This window comes from Syngnathoides biaculeatus, chromosome 15, assembly GCF_019802595.1.
Source record: "Syngnathoides biaculeatus isolate LvHL_M chromosome 15, ASM1980259v1, whole genome shotgun sequence".
Classification (NCBI taxonomy): Eukaryota; Metazoa; Chordata; class Actinopteri; order Syngnathiformes; family Syngnathidae; genus Syngnathoides; species Syngnathoides biaculeatus.
The window spans coordinates 9,799,342-9,812,411 of NC_084654.1; the positions used below are offsets into that span (position 1 = coordinate 9,799,342).

General features: G+C 42.4%; 1 long non-coding RNA gene across 1 annotated transcript; it reads left to right on the forward strand.

Annotated features, from left to right (window-relative positions):
- Positions 1–295: 295 nt before the first annotated feature.
- LOC133513644 (uncharacterized) lies at positions 296–12,771 on the forward strand. The gene is made up of 3 exons (XR_009798550.1): positions 296–461; positions 12,229–12,350; positions 12,606–12,771. It is a non-coding gene; the product is annotated as an uncharacterized LOC133513644 (long non-coding RNA).
- The last annotated feature ends 299 nt before the right edge of the window (positions 12,772–13,070 follow it).

The following is a 13,070-nucleotide window of genomic DNA, read 5'->3' on the forward strand; positions in this document are numbered from 1 at the left end:
GAGTCCAAGGTGTCACGACGTGGCTCGAGGGCAGACCCAAATGCACGACTCCAGAGGCAAGCAGGTAGAGTACAAAAGCCTTTACTCAGTCCGAGGTCTATGATCAGCAAGTCAGCCCGTAAGAGCAGCAGTAGCAGAAGAGGCAGGCTTACTTGGATGGTCCAGGGACAGGCAAGGGTCGGTACACAGGAGAACATTCGAAGCAGGCAGAAGTATCGAGGGAGTCAGGCTTACGGGGTGAGTCGGAGAACAGGCAAAGGTCGGTCCACACAGGTTGTCGATCAGAGTGCTGGAACGGGACATGAAGCTCAACGTACTGGCAGCGGCCAGTTGTCAACGGGGTCATATAAATACACAGCATAATCAGGCTGCATGAGGTGCAGGTGTGCACCTCCCAATCAGCGCAACCGCGCGGACACCCACACAGCCCAGGCTGGAGCGGCAGGATCATGACACAAGGGGTAATTGTATTAATAAAGGAACCTTAGTTAATGAAAAGACAAGAATTGCAGTTCGGACGATGAGTGCATGCAACCTTATTTCATATCCATGCAAACAATGACAAAACATACTTAAGTACGTGTCTGTATAATGGACCATATAACTTCAAATTAAATATGTTCAAGGGGTTGTTCGAGGGTCTGGTCTCTTAGGGCCACAACTAGACATAAATATCTAAGGACACATAAGTACTCGTTCAACATCTTAGAAGAGGGTGGAGTAGACTTCATTTATTCTCATTTCTACATTTGAAACCACTTATTTCTGTTCAGCTTCACAGCAGGGATTCCAGTCTATAAGAAGCTAACTTTGCTAGAAATCCTGGTCCTTTGACTGGTTGCCAGACAATCACAGAACAATTCTGACAAGAGCATTCAATGGAAACTGCTCCCACCCCAGCTGTATGAAAGCATCTGGGTGGACTGCACCATCAATGACACCTAAGCCTAACCTCCATCACCTTATTGTGTTTGCACTCCCTTGTCTTGTCTCGTTTATACCATTTTATTCCCATTTGAACATAATTTACAAGCTCTATATTGAATATTTGTCTTAATCTGGTAATTTGTATGGGAGGATTGGGTACTGATCTGCACCTCCACGGGCAATAATAACTTCACCCCACCATGTCTTTCTGACCTTTTCATAGCTTCCCGCTCTCTCAGAGCTTCAATATCCAGCCACCTCACTGCCCCTTCTGCGGGACAGAGCCTTCAGTTGCTCTGCCCCCACCTTTGGAACACACTACCACTTGACCTCCAAAACACAGAGTGATTAACCCTCTTCAAATCTAACCTCGAGACACACCTATTCCGGACTGCCTACTCTCTACATTTTTTCCCATATCATTTTCCATTTTTGAAGAATGTAATGGGTAATATCATTTTTGTTGTATCACTTGAATTCTTTGACTTATATGTTTGAATTGTTTACCTTGAGTAGTTTGAAAGGTGGCAAGAAAATAAAGGGAATTATTGTTTTTCACTAGTCTCTTTCCCGGTCTGTGGTCTCGTGCCAGTACTGGAGATTGAGATACATCTGACAACAGGGCAGCTGTTTCTTCTTTTTCTTTAATCACTCCCAGAAAGCCAAGCAAAGTTTGATTTGTTTCTTTACAGCCTGGCTCTTATTTTTTCGATCAGCAACATGAATACACCCTCCCCCCATTCCCTCCTTCCCCTCCACTTTTGATCAAATTTGCACCATATGCCTTTGAGGGGAAATGAACCGACTTTTGGGTGAGCTTTTCTTAAACTCTTTTTCCCCATGTGTATGGTTTGATCAGGCCCCAGACTTGATGGGGGCAAGCACCCAAATCCCAGGACAGTATTATGTTCCCCAAATTGTCTGAGTGGAGATAATGAAGGCCTATGATATTTTTGGGGTGCAGCACTCACATCCAGAGAGACAGGGACTTGAATGAGGACGTGCTCACTAGACCGTTACTACCAAATCAAGTTTCAGGAGAAGAAATGGGCAGATAGGGGCATCAAAGGAATGACATAATCACCTCCAGTTTGATGTCTGTCCTTCTACGTGTTCCAATCCTCTCATGGACGCAAGCAATGGGGTATAAAGTGAAGGGTTTAAAGAGTTTTATTTCACCTTGAATTACCACAAGCACCATGTAGTGTAATCCATATTGAAAGACTTCTGGGAAAAATTTGGGGGCAAATGGGAAAAGGAAAGGAAGGAGGAAAAACTGGACTGATTGCTAAAATGGATACAATGTTGTCCCAATGAAATCCTTCTCTCCTTCAGAGGCAGCAGCAATCAATGCCCTTATCAACCGTCTCATCGTGCCGACCGGCTAAAAGAGCTGCTGGCGATTCACAGAGTGACGCATCGCTTGTGTAATCAGGAAGAAATCACCACTACGAGGCAAGACTATACTCAGGAAAAGTAGTGAGCATGTGAACTCGAAAAATGACCAGTGACAGGAAGTGATGAAGATCATGATAAAAATGCGTTCATCAAATGAGATGCTCGTGTTTACAAGTAGACAAAAATGCTCTGAGAAAGAAAAAAAAAGAAAAAAAAAAACAAGACATGCATACAGATAATGAGTTCAAAATGACGGATGGTTGGCAAATCAATCAACAACTTAGCACCTCATCAACAGGATGCCCTGTCAGAGTTTATGTGTGCTTGTGTGTGTGTGTGTGTGTGTGTGTGTGTGTGTGTGTGTGTGTGTGTGTGTGTGTGAGTATATATTTGAGACTTTTTAAATCATCACAGGATTCATGACATTTGTTGTTGGAGATTCCTTAACAGATTTCACACACATTTTTCTCTTCAGTAGATCAATATTGTGAATTTTCTTCCTCTTGTTGTCCTTCTCATCTGTGGCACAATGATCTGGTTCTGCTTCTCCACCAGCTCGGTTGTTGCAAACATTTCGTACAACTGCGGCGATTTAATGACTGGAAAATAATGGCCTTTGTCTTTTCTTGAACTCAAGAGGGTAAAAGTTGACAAGGTAATAAGTAAAAAGTTGCTGGCCTCAGGGGATAATCAACCTTTAATTAGTGTGTACAGCAGGAGCGGCGGCAGTTCCAAATAATCAGTCACAGTGTAAATTTTATCATCTCATGCTCGCTCATTTATTTCATGATGCAAAACCGTTTGTGTGTATGTTAAGGTATTTGCAAGTAGTAAAATATATGAATACATTTTATGTGTATTTAAACAAGTATGCGTAGTTGTCATATGAAAGTGAGCAGATGGAGATCATTAAAGAAAAGTGAAGGACATTCTGCAAGGGATGAGTCTGCGTGTTTTGAGCAAGCATGCATGCACAAAGAAAGCATCTTTGACATGCTGCAGCACGCTTATCAGCAGGCCGTCACTATTGATTTATTAATGCTAGAGAACACTGCTGCGCTAATTGAATTGAGATCCAGGAAGTCAGTTAATGTAGCTGACAGCAATACAGGAATTTAATCTCCCCAGTGCATAGAATTATGACTCTTCCCTATATGTGCGCTGTCAGAGGGATCAAAAGTAAATCCATCTTTTCTCCAGTTAGCCCCGATGCTTGCATCGGATGGGTTCTGACAACCTCGTTCTATTTCAAAAGAAGAAAAACAACTAAAGCTGTTCTGTCGGCTTGCTTTTCCTTCAAAAATGTTAAACACAGATTCAACGTTGACAACACATATCACAAACCCTCTATATAGTAAAACAACGTGCTCACAACACTCATCACAGTTTGTATTGTATATAATTGTGGTTGTCATAACAAATATGCTTAAAAAAATTATTATGTATATTTAAGAAGCATTGGAGATAAATTCGACAACATGGATGCCCAGTGGTCAGTATTTTTACTGCATTATCTAGCGTATGACTTAACTAATGACTAAAGACTGCAAATCTTCCTTAGGTGTGAATGTGAACACTATTTTTTGTATAATTGTGCACTGCAATTGGCTGGTGACTAATCCAGGTTGAACATTGCCTTTGGCTCAAAGTCAGATGGGTAGGCTCCATAACATCTGCAACCCTAATGAGATTAATCACAATTTTATTCAATGTAGTCAGTACAATGGAACCTGTAAAGTCAAAGTCCCCTCAGGCCCTACAAGAACATAAGGTGAAATATGTAAAATGCTGTCGTGAATGTTTACCGCAGCAGCCCTCACGTGCATCAGTTCAAAAACCATCAAAGGATTCACTCAGTCTGTGTTGTATTTTTCTTCCCTTCCTTCTCTTTACTTTTTCCGGCTTTTTTGTGACAAGGCCCATCCTCAACCAAGGTTATGACGAAAAGAAGAATGTCAGAAGACTTTTATGCAAACTCAGTCAGATTTCAGCATGACTGAGTGATGAAAACTTTGAACACAAGTCTTTCTCATTTGTCTTCAAACAAAACTAGGACATAAACTGGAAAAAATACATTTTAGTTACCATATAAAAATACAGTAGTTGGATCTTATAATAAAGTAAACAAGTTAGAAGATGAACTATTCACCACACCCAAGAAAGGACAACCAGTCTTGGATAGAAGGTAAGACCTATGAGATGTTGTCAATCTTTTGTATGCACATACGGGCATACCCTTGCAGCCTTGTAGTGACTTGTCTGTTTGGATGGATTATTCACCTTAGTTTAGCGATTGGAATCGCGAGACAAAACATGGGTAAAGGTATTATATGTAGCGGTGGTGTCCGACAGAGTCCCACCACCGCTGGGCTTTGAAGACGCATCACCACCGTCCTTTCTGGTTGAGAGCTAAGTGAGCTAACAAGTAGGCTAAAAGATCAAGCATGGAGGAGTGAGGTTCATGTGCCCTTTTGATCGCATTCATTACACAAAGAAGCTGCCTTTCTTCTCATTTTTAATTGTACATTCCCCCTAAAAAAGGGAACATTTCAAACTGGTCACGTTTAGTGTTTTGCAAAACTCAATCACAAAAAACAAAAAAACACAGTAGTAACAAAAAAGCTGTGTTGTTTATGGTGCATGTTTGCACATGCGCATCCACAGGCAATTCTAGGATCAGATTTTTAGGTTTTCTGGCATTTATTCAAATCTGTAGTAGAAGTTAAGACATTGCTCATATATCCTGTTAGGCAAGGTTTGCATACTTTTGTGATCAGTGGAGGAAACCGTTTCTGAGGCCAAGTAAGTACAGTATTTTAGTTTTTATTCAAAAAATACTGCAATAAAAAACTAAGTAAAAAGTGTGTGTGTGTGTATATATATACACACTTGTGGGAGTCACTGATGGTGTAGTGGTACACACACCTGCCTTTGGTGCGGGCAGCGTGAGATCGATTCCGCTCAGTGATGGTGTTGTTATCTGCCCTGCAACTGACTGGTGACCAGTTCAGGGTGTCGTCCGCCATTCGCCCGACGCTAGCTGGGATAGACTCCAGCTTTCCCGCAACCCTTGTGGGGATAAGCAGCTTGGATAATGACATGACATATTGGTTAGAACTTGCCCTCAAAGTTCTGAGGACCAGGATTTGTGTGGAGTTTCCGTGCTCTCCTCGTGCCTGTGTGGGTTTTCTCTGGGTACTCTGATCTCTTCCCACATCCCAAAAACATGCAACATTACTTGGAGACTCTAAATTGCCACTAGGTGTGATTGTGAGTACGACTGTTGTCAGTCTCCATGTGCCCTGCGATTGGTTGGCAACCATTTGAGGGCGTACCTTGCCTCCAGCCCGATGACAGCTGGGATTGGCTCCAGCACTCCCACGACCGTCGTGAGGATAAGTGGCTCAGAAAATGGATGGATGGGTGGGTAGTCTGCTGACATCAGCAGTAATTACACAAAAGACCACCACCACTACAAGAACAACAGTCCTAAAATATCAGAAGCTCATTTCCAACACAAAATCACGTCTTCTGCTTTAATGTATATGTGTTTGTACAGCTGCTGTATCGCTGCTGTGGAAAAGTAAAGGAGCGACGTACAGCCATCTCTGACAGCAACAGTGACGCCAATACTCATGAAGAGTAAAAGCACACACTGACTTAGTCGGCCAGGGTCGGTCCCATTGCCAAACCACTACAGTGTGCTCACTGGCACCACCACCCAGCCCGCCAAGGTGTGTGGGCTTTCTGAATGGTACTGAATGGCCATCGACAGTAGGCGCATAGATATACATCCACTTCATGTAGAATGTGCGCAAATAAAACCAGATCTGAACCATTCTTATAGTGCATGGATCGGAAACACAAGAACCTCCAAAGTACTTTAAAAATAAATACATTAGATATTTATGAATTATACTGCAGCCCTACTGACCAAGGGAGTGTTGAAAAGAAAAACTTTTTTTCATCCTTTCCGTTTCTCTTCCCAGTGTTTAATGGATACATGAACTATATACAGTACTTATTTTAGCCCCTTTAATCATGAGCTTTTATCGGATGCTCTGCCAAGACCTTCCACTCAGTTACTGGTCGTGCCTGCCAAGAGAAATGAATGAAAATGTGGAGAAACCAAATATTGTGGAACTATGGCTCAAAAGTCAAAACCCATCTTCCTCTTCCTTCTGCAAATGTAAGTTAGAAAAGAAACACCTTAGTGAGACTTGGTGTTGTATTTTCAGATTGTGGAGATGAAAACCAAGGGATGCTTCAAACAGTTTGCTTTTTATAAGAAGAATATATGAGGATATGATCACGGGACAATTTCTTCAACCACACACTCAGATCACACTCAAAGACAATACAAATGGCTGTGTCAGGAACAGAAAAGGCCTCATCCATTTTCCAGCCTGCCTGTAAGAGACAAAAATAAACAAATGGAGCCATTCAACAAAGCTTTGAAGAATATTGTTCACTTTCAGATAAATGACAAGACGATTATGGCAACATCGCTGATAATCAAACCTGCAGCGATATTATCAGGATTTTATCAACATTCAGACGCACATTCAGGCCTTCTTCTTCTTCGTGTCCTGAATGGATGAATGTCTCAGGTCAAGTCGGAGCCGCTGGCTGATGCATTAGATGCAGCAGGCTTTATAACCACAAAAGAAGTACTTAATATTTAAAGGGTGGTGGGGGAGGATGGAGGGGCGTCCTGGCCACAACACCCTGCCCCGTGCCCCTTTGCAAACCACAGCTGACCAAAAGGGCACTAGAAAATGAAACCGAGGAAACCACTGGCCAGGCAAGATCTGCAAACACCAAGGTGGAAAGAATATAAGAGGCAGACCTATCGACAGCTTGGTGGTCGACGCTGATGGAGGTATTAAAGATATTAATTGCTTTTGACATGATTTTGTTAAGTCAGAAGGGAAGGGCTGCGGCTTCTAGTTTTTCTAACTTTGAAGAGGCCTGACAGGGCAGAAAAACTCCAGCTCTGTGCTGGAAGAGAAATGTCACAAGAAGCTAGACATACAAACCCAATTCCAATCACATTGGTATGTTGTGTTACACCTAAATAAAAACAGAATATAAGGATTTTCTAAATCATGTTTGACTAAGATTTAATAGACTCCAAAGACAAGTTATTTTGTGTTCAAACTGATACATTTGATTGTTTTTAGCAGGTAATCATTAACTTGGAATTTTATGGCTGCAACACATTCCAAAAAAGCTGAGACAGGGTCAGGTTTCCCACTGGGTTACATAACCTTTTCTTTGAACAACATTGAGGACACTAATCGTTGGAGCTTTGTAGGTACAATTCTTTCCCATTCTTGCTTTGATGTACAGTACAGCTTCAGCTGTTCAACAGTCTGGGGTGTACATTTTCGTATTTTATGTGTCATAGTGCGCCATATATTTTCAATAGGAGACAGGTCTGGACTCCAGGGAGGCCAGTCGAGTACTCATACTCATTTACTACGAAGCTATGTTGTTGTAACACGTGCAGAATGTGGTTTGGCATTCTCTCGCTGAAATAAGCAAGGACATCCATGAAAACGACCTTGCTTGGTTGGCAGCATATGTTTCCCCAAAGGCTGAATGTACCATTCTGCATTGATAGTGTCATGATCCTGCCGCTCCAGCACGAGCTGTGCGGGTGTCCGCGCAGGTGCTCTGATTGGAAGGTGCACACCTGCGCCTCATGCAGCCTGATGATGCTGTGGATTGATATGACCACGATGACAACTGGCCGGCGCCAGTTCGTACGATCTTCATGTCCCATTCGTGTGTTCCGGTATCCCTGATCGAACCTATGTGTACCGACCTTCGTCCGTTCTCCGACCAACCTTGTAAGCCTGACTCCTTTGATACTTCTGCCTGCGTTGATTGGTCTCCCGTGTACCGACTCCTGCCTGTCCGCTCATCTGCTCTCTTCGCCCGTCGTCCCAGCTACCGCTGCGGCACCGGACTGCCTGCTCGATCCCCTACCTCTGCATATAATAAACGTGTCTCTTCTTGAACTACCTTGCGTCTTCCGAGTTCCTGCATTTGGGTCCTACTCTCGTTTCCGATGGGACGTGACAGATAGTGCCTTCACGCATATGTAAGTGTCCCTATGCCATTGGCACTAACATACCATCACAGATGCTAGCTTTTGAACTTTGCATCCAGATGGTTCTTTTCCTCTTTGGGCCAGAAGACAGAACGTCCACAATTTCTGAAAACAATTTAAAATGTGGACTCATCGGACCGAAGACGCTTTTCCCCCTTGTATCAGTCCATCTTAGATAAGCTTGAGCCCAGAGAAGCCGATGGCATTTGTGGATGTTTTTAATAAATGTTTTTTGGTTTGCATGGTTTTAAGTTGCACATATGGATGTACCGCCAAACTTTATTTACTGACATTGGTTTTCTGAAGTGTTCCTGAGTCCATGTGTTTATACCCATCTTGCTACACAGACCCCTCCCACCGACCCCAAGAGATGATGATGACCATCATTAGGTTAGGCTATAACTTTAAGATATTAACAAGGGTTCTAGTTCTTAAGAAAACTCATCATCCGAGTTAAATGACAATTTGATTTGACTTAAACTATAAAGCATGTCCAATTTGAGTGAAAAAACACAAATTGGGTAACAAAAAAAGGACAAAGAAAAACATCAATGTAGTGTGCAGAAAAACTGGAAAAATAACTAAAATTGAAGATAGAGACCCAGTCATGGCAGAAAGGAGATGCTCCAAAAAATGTACTTAAAATACCAAATGGGATTTAAACAAAATATGAAACAGAAATCTCAGATGTACAGAGCCACACAAAAACTTGAACAATTGGTGAAATCATTCAGTTGTTATGAATCCTTAGTTCAAACAGGGCTGTACAATGAATATTCTAACAAATATAAGACAATTCGTGCACATACTGCACTGGATGAAAACAAAAACGAGGTCGTTATCATATCCCAAATGTTGTAACAGGAGAATTTAGCCCAATTAAGTGTCAATACATCATCTGGGGTCCAGCCTGTGTTTGTGATGACAAGCATAAATAGAAGCACAGCAGACCTGAAGCAAGACTTAAGTACATACACACACGTACACAGAGGAGTGACTCACCAGAAGATTGGACTTATGGTTTGCGCCGATCGTGACATTCTGCTGTATAAGTAAGTGGATGGTGAATCCAATGCATATGGATGCCCCCGGTCGGCGCATTACTGTCTGCATCTGTATGGATCAAGGAGAAGCCCCCGGTAATCATGTCCTCTCTCCAGTCTCCGCACCCCTCAATTAGGATAAATCCTTTTCCCCTCACTTCCATCACTCAAGCAAACAGAGACCAGTGGCATGCGGGGATGTTATTTAATTTCATTGCACATCTGCATGGGTGTGTGGTGTGTCTATGGGGGCCCATTACTCAACTTTGTTCATAGGAATGATAAAAAAAGTGTAGTTTAAAAAGTGTCTAAATCATTTCCAGAGCGCACCTTATTTGTATTGAGAAACAGAGGCACATGGATGTGAAACAAAGTTCAACAAATGAATAGTAAATGTGTAATGAAATTGGCGGCAAAGTCCAAGACCAGTTATTTGATGCAATGATTCAACCAAGTGAAAGATGAGGGGGGTGTCAAAAAGTGAGGAGGAATCAGTGGGCTGTTACACGGACGTATATGTTTGAATGCATCTCTAAGCCGAGGCAGAGCTGTTAATCTTCCAGAAAGCTGCCCTCAGGAAGGCAGCGAGGCTGGGGAGGAAAATTGTGGGTGCGGGTGGGGGGTTTGGTTGTAGTTATGAGGGGGGGTTATGGTCTGGGGCAGTTGACTGTAGACACCATTCAAACACCAGGCCTTCACTATATGAGATAAAGTATAAAGTACTCAAATCAAATAAAATCAGCATGTGATATGTGGAAAAGTGTTTGGAGGCTGCCACCTCTACTTGTCAGAAACAACTAAATGCATTTATTTATTACCTGGCAATGTTAGACATGGCAGTGCGGGCTCTGTTGACCCTGGCAAACTCCCCAAATGTGTGAAAGTTGACAGCATAATTCCTAATAAACTCTGATTTTGGGACCCATCTCATCTCTGGGGTGAAGCGTGCATATACTTTATACAGTTGACGCCCTCACATTTGCGGTTTGGGAATTGCGACTTCACCCTTTTATTTATTTATTTGAAACCAACTACAGAATACCTTGCTTTTTCGTGTTATTCTTTGATGTGACTATATAAAATCTGAAAATGTTTTTTTGTGATTTTGTGGCAAAATATTGTTTACAGTGTGTATGTAGGCACTTTGGGAGAATTGTTCTAATGTAACAGGAGACAAAACGTTAAAGTATGATCAACGAGGTGTCTGTTTATCTAGAACATCATCTAACCAATACTTGTCCTGCCAGAAAACTGTACTGAAGTCGTGGCTACCATTAACTTCTACTCGCAATCTTCTTCTTCTACTTCTGCAAATAAAATTTTCTGCACTTTATCCTAAACATAGCCGACAAGCAGTATTTTTCCCATAGTGCAGTTGGCGTAGTTGCAGAGTCTGCAACCTATGGCATTTGTGCTTTGTTGTAGCTGAATGACTAACTTGCAACAGTCTAGTTGGCTAGCTTTGCACAATCAGCCCTTGCCTTGCCCTAACCCTACATCATAATTAACTGTCAAAGACGAACATTGAGATACAATTTCTGTAATCTCACTTAGATTACATTTTTTCTGAGACTAAATATAATTAGATGCACATGTACTTAATAAAATGTCACCTGAGCACACTTAACATAGACTTATCCTGCACAATTTCTACCCAGAATATTCATACGGTGGAAATCCATTGATAGTCCTCATCAAATGATACTTGAATTGCTCTCTCTCGCCTTCATTAATTTTAAACGAAAGAGTCTTTCACTCTGGGAGTTGCTGAGTGATGTTTTGCTGTCCTGTACTGATTGAGACGTGAGGGTCACTGACCATCAGAGATGATAACTGTGCTTCCTTTCTCCCCTCACCCACCACTTTCACTGAAACCCCAGGACAGAACTGCCCTTCCTTATCAGCCTGTACAGGTTTCCCCTGTCAGCTTCCCCACCCCAGCAGACAACTCCATGAATAATGTCTGAAGTCCCTATGCAGTGATGGATGGTGTAAAACTTTTTCACAACAGGACACAGCATGCCAACTTATTTTAGATAGCACTGTATCAGCCAAACCTATAGTGTGTGTGTATATATTTATATATACATATGAGAAAAAATAACAAACCCGCAACTAATTAAAATTGTCGAATTGTTGGAAAAGACTATTGGTGGCTATATAAAACATCAGGGTCACCCTTTAGGAGCCCACACAGACCTTTTTTTCCTCCTTTGCCATAAATCACAACTATCTAGTCAGCAAATGTTTTATTTGTCGGGTACATTTTTTAATACTTTTTATGAAATTACCAATATATAGTTGCACAGTCTTTTGGCAAGGAAACAGAGAGAAAAGGGGAGAAAAATGTCGTTACGGGACATATGTATGTATTTGGCCATGTTCAAAACGTCACAGAAAATGATCTAGTTTTTAATGATCATAAGAAACCCCAAAACATGTTCTGAATAACATTTGTAAAAATATGCCTTTTCCCCTGAAGGTAATCGCTATTCAAAGAGCCTTCCTTCTCCACCAATGTCCTCTGCAGCAGACAGACCCAATAGAGCGGCCAAAGTGAATTTACCTAGTAAAGTCAATTACAGGGTGATAAACGATACTTTGGCAGCAAGGCAGTAAACTGCTGAGAGAAGCTAAATACTAATGTGATTTGTCAAGGAGTTTATAAGCTGTAAGTGCTGCGATGAAATGACTGGCCCCATTGGAAGACATAAACATGAGGAGAAAGTCTTTGTTTTGCAGCCTCATTGAACCATCACAGGCCAGCGGTGAGGGACCGCTTCAAATTTACAGAGCTCGGTTGTACACAGAGACTTCCCACACTGTTTTCTTATTCTACAAGCAAGAATATCAGGACTGCTGAGGTATGGACTTCTTATGAATAAATATTTTCTGGTTCAACCTCTTCATTTCCATATGGGAGGTCTCTTATATTGGAGAAAAAGACATGGTAAAAATATTTCGCCGTGCATGCACTCTCTCCACCAGACCTACATGGACGGACACACACAATCGTTGCAGCACACACACACACACACATGCCCTATCACTGTGGCTCTGCTGTGGAGGCTGAAGTGGCCTTTGTGGGCTAAGCTGAATATCTGTGTCGACTCTGGCAGGGCCTCAGAGTGCCTACTCCTGCCTTCTGCCTCCACATCGGGCACGGGCTGCCAGCCGGCCTGCCGACCAACCTCGCTGAACCCCTGCCAAGCTCCTGACGCCATCCTGGGTGGTCCTGCTTCATGCGGCTCTGGCAGAGCGCTACGCGGCCGGCCTCCCACCCACCCCGAGAGTACCCGCAAACAACCTCGCTGTGTTTCCCTATGTGGAGCTCCACTGAGAATCAGTCAATGTTGCAAGATATATTTTTATCATAAGGGAGGATGTGGATGTACTGTATATTTGAGGGTTTTGGAGAAGTGCAAAAGTGAAGAATGTCTGCACACAGGGGCGTTTATATTTAGTCTTCATTTCAATTTGACTTCATACGTTCGCCACAGAGGATCTCATGGAAGGGAAGCAAAGATGCCCTCTTGTTTTGTTCACATTAACCCTGGGCTATTTCTCTCTTTAAATTTACACAC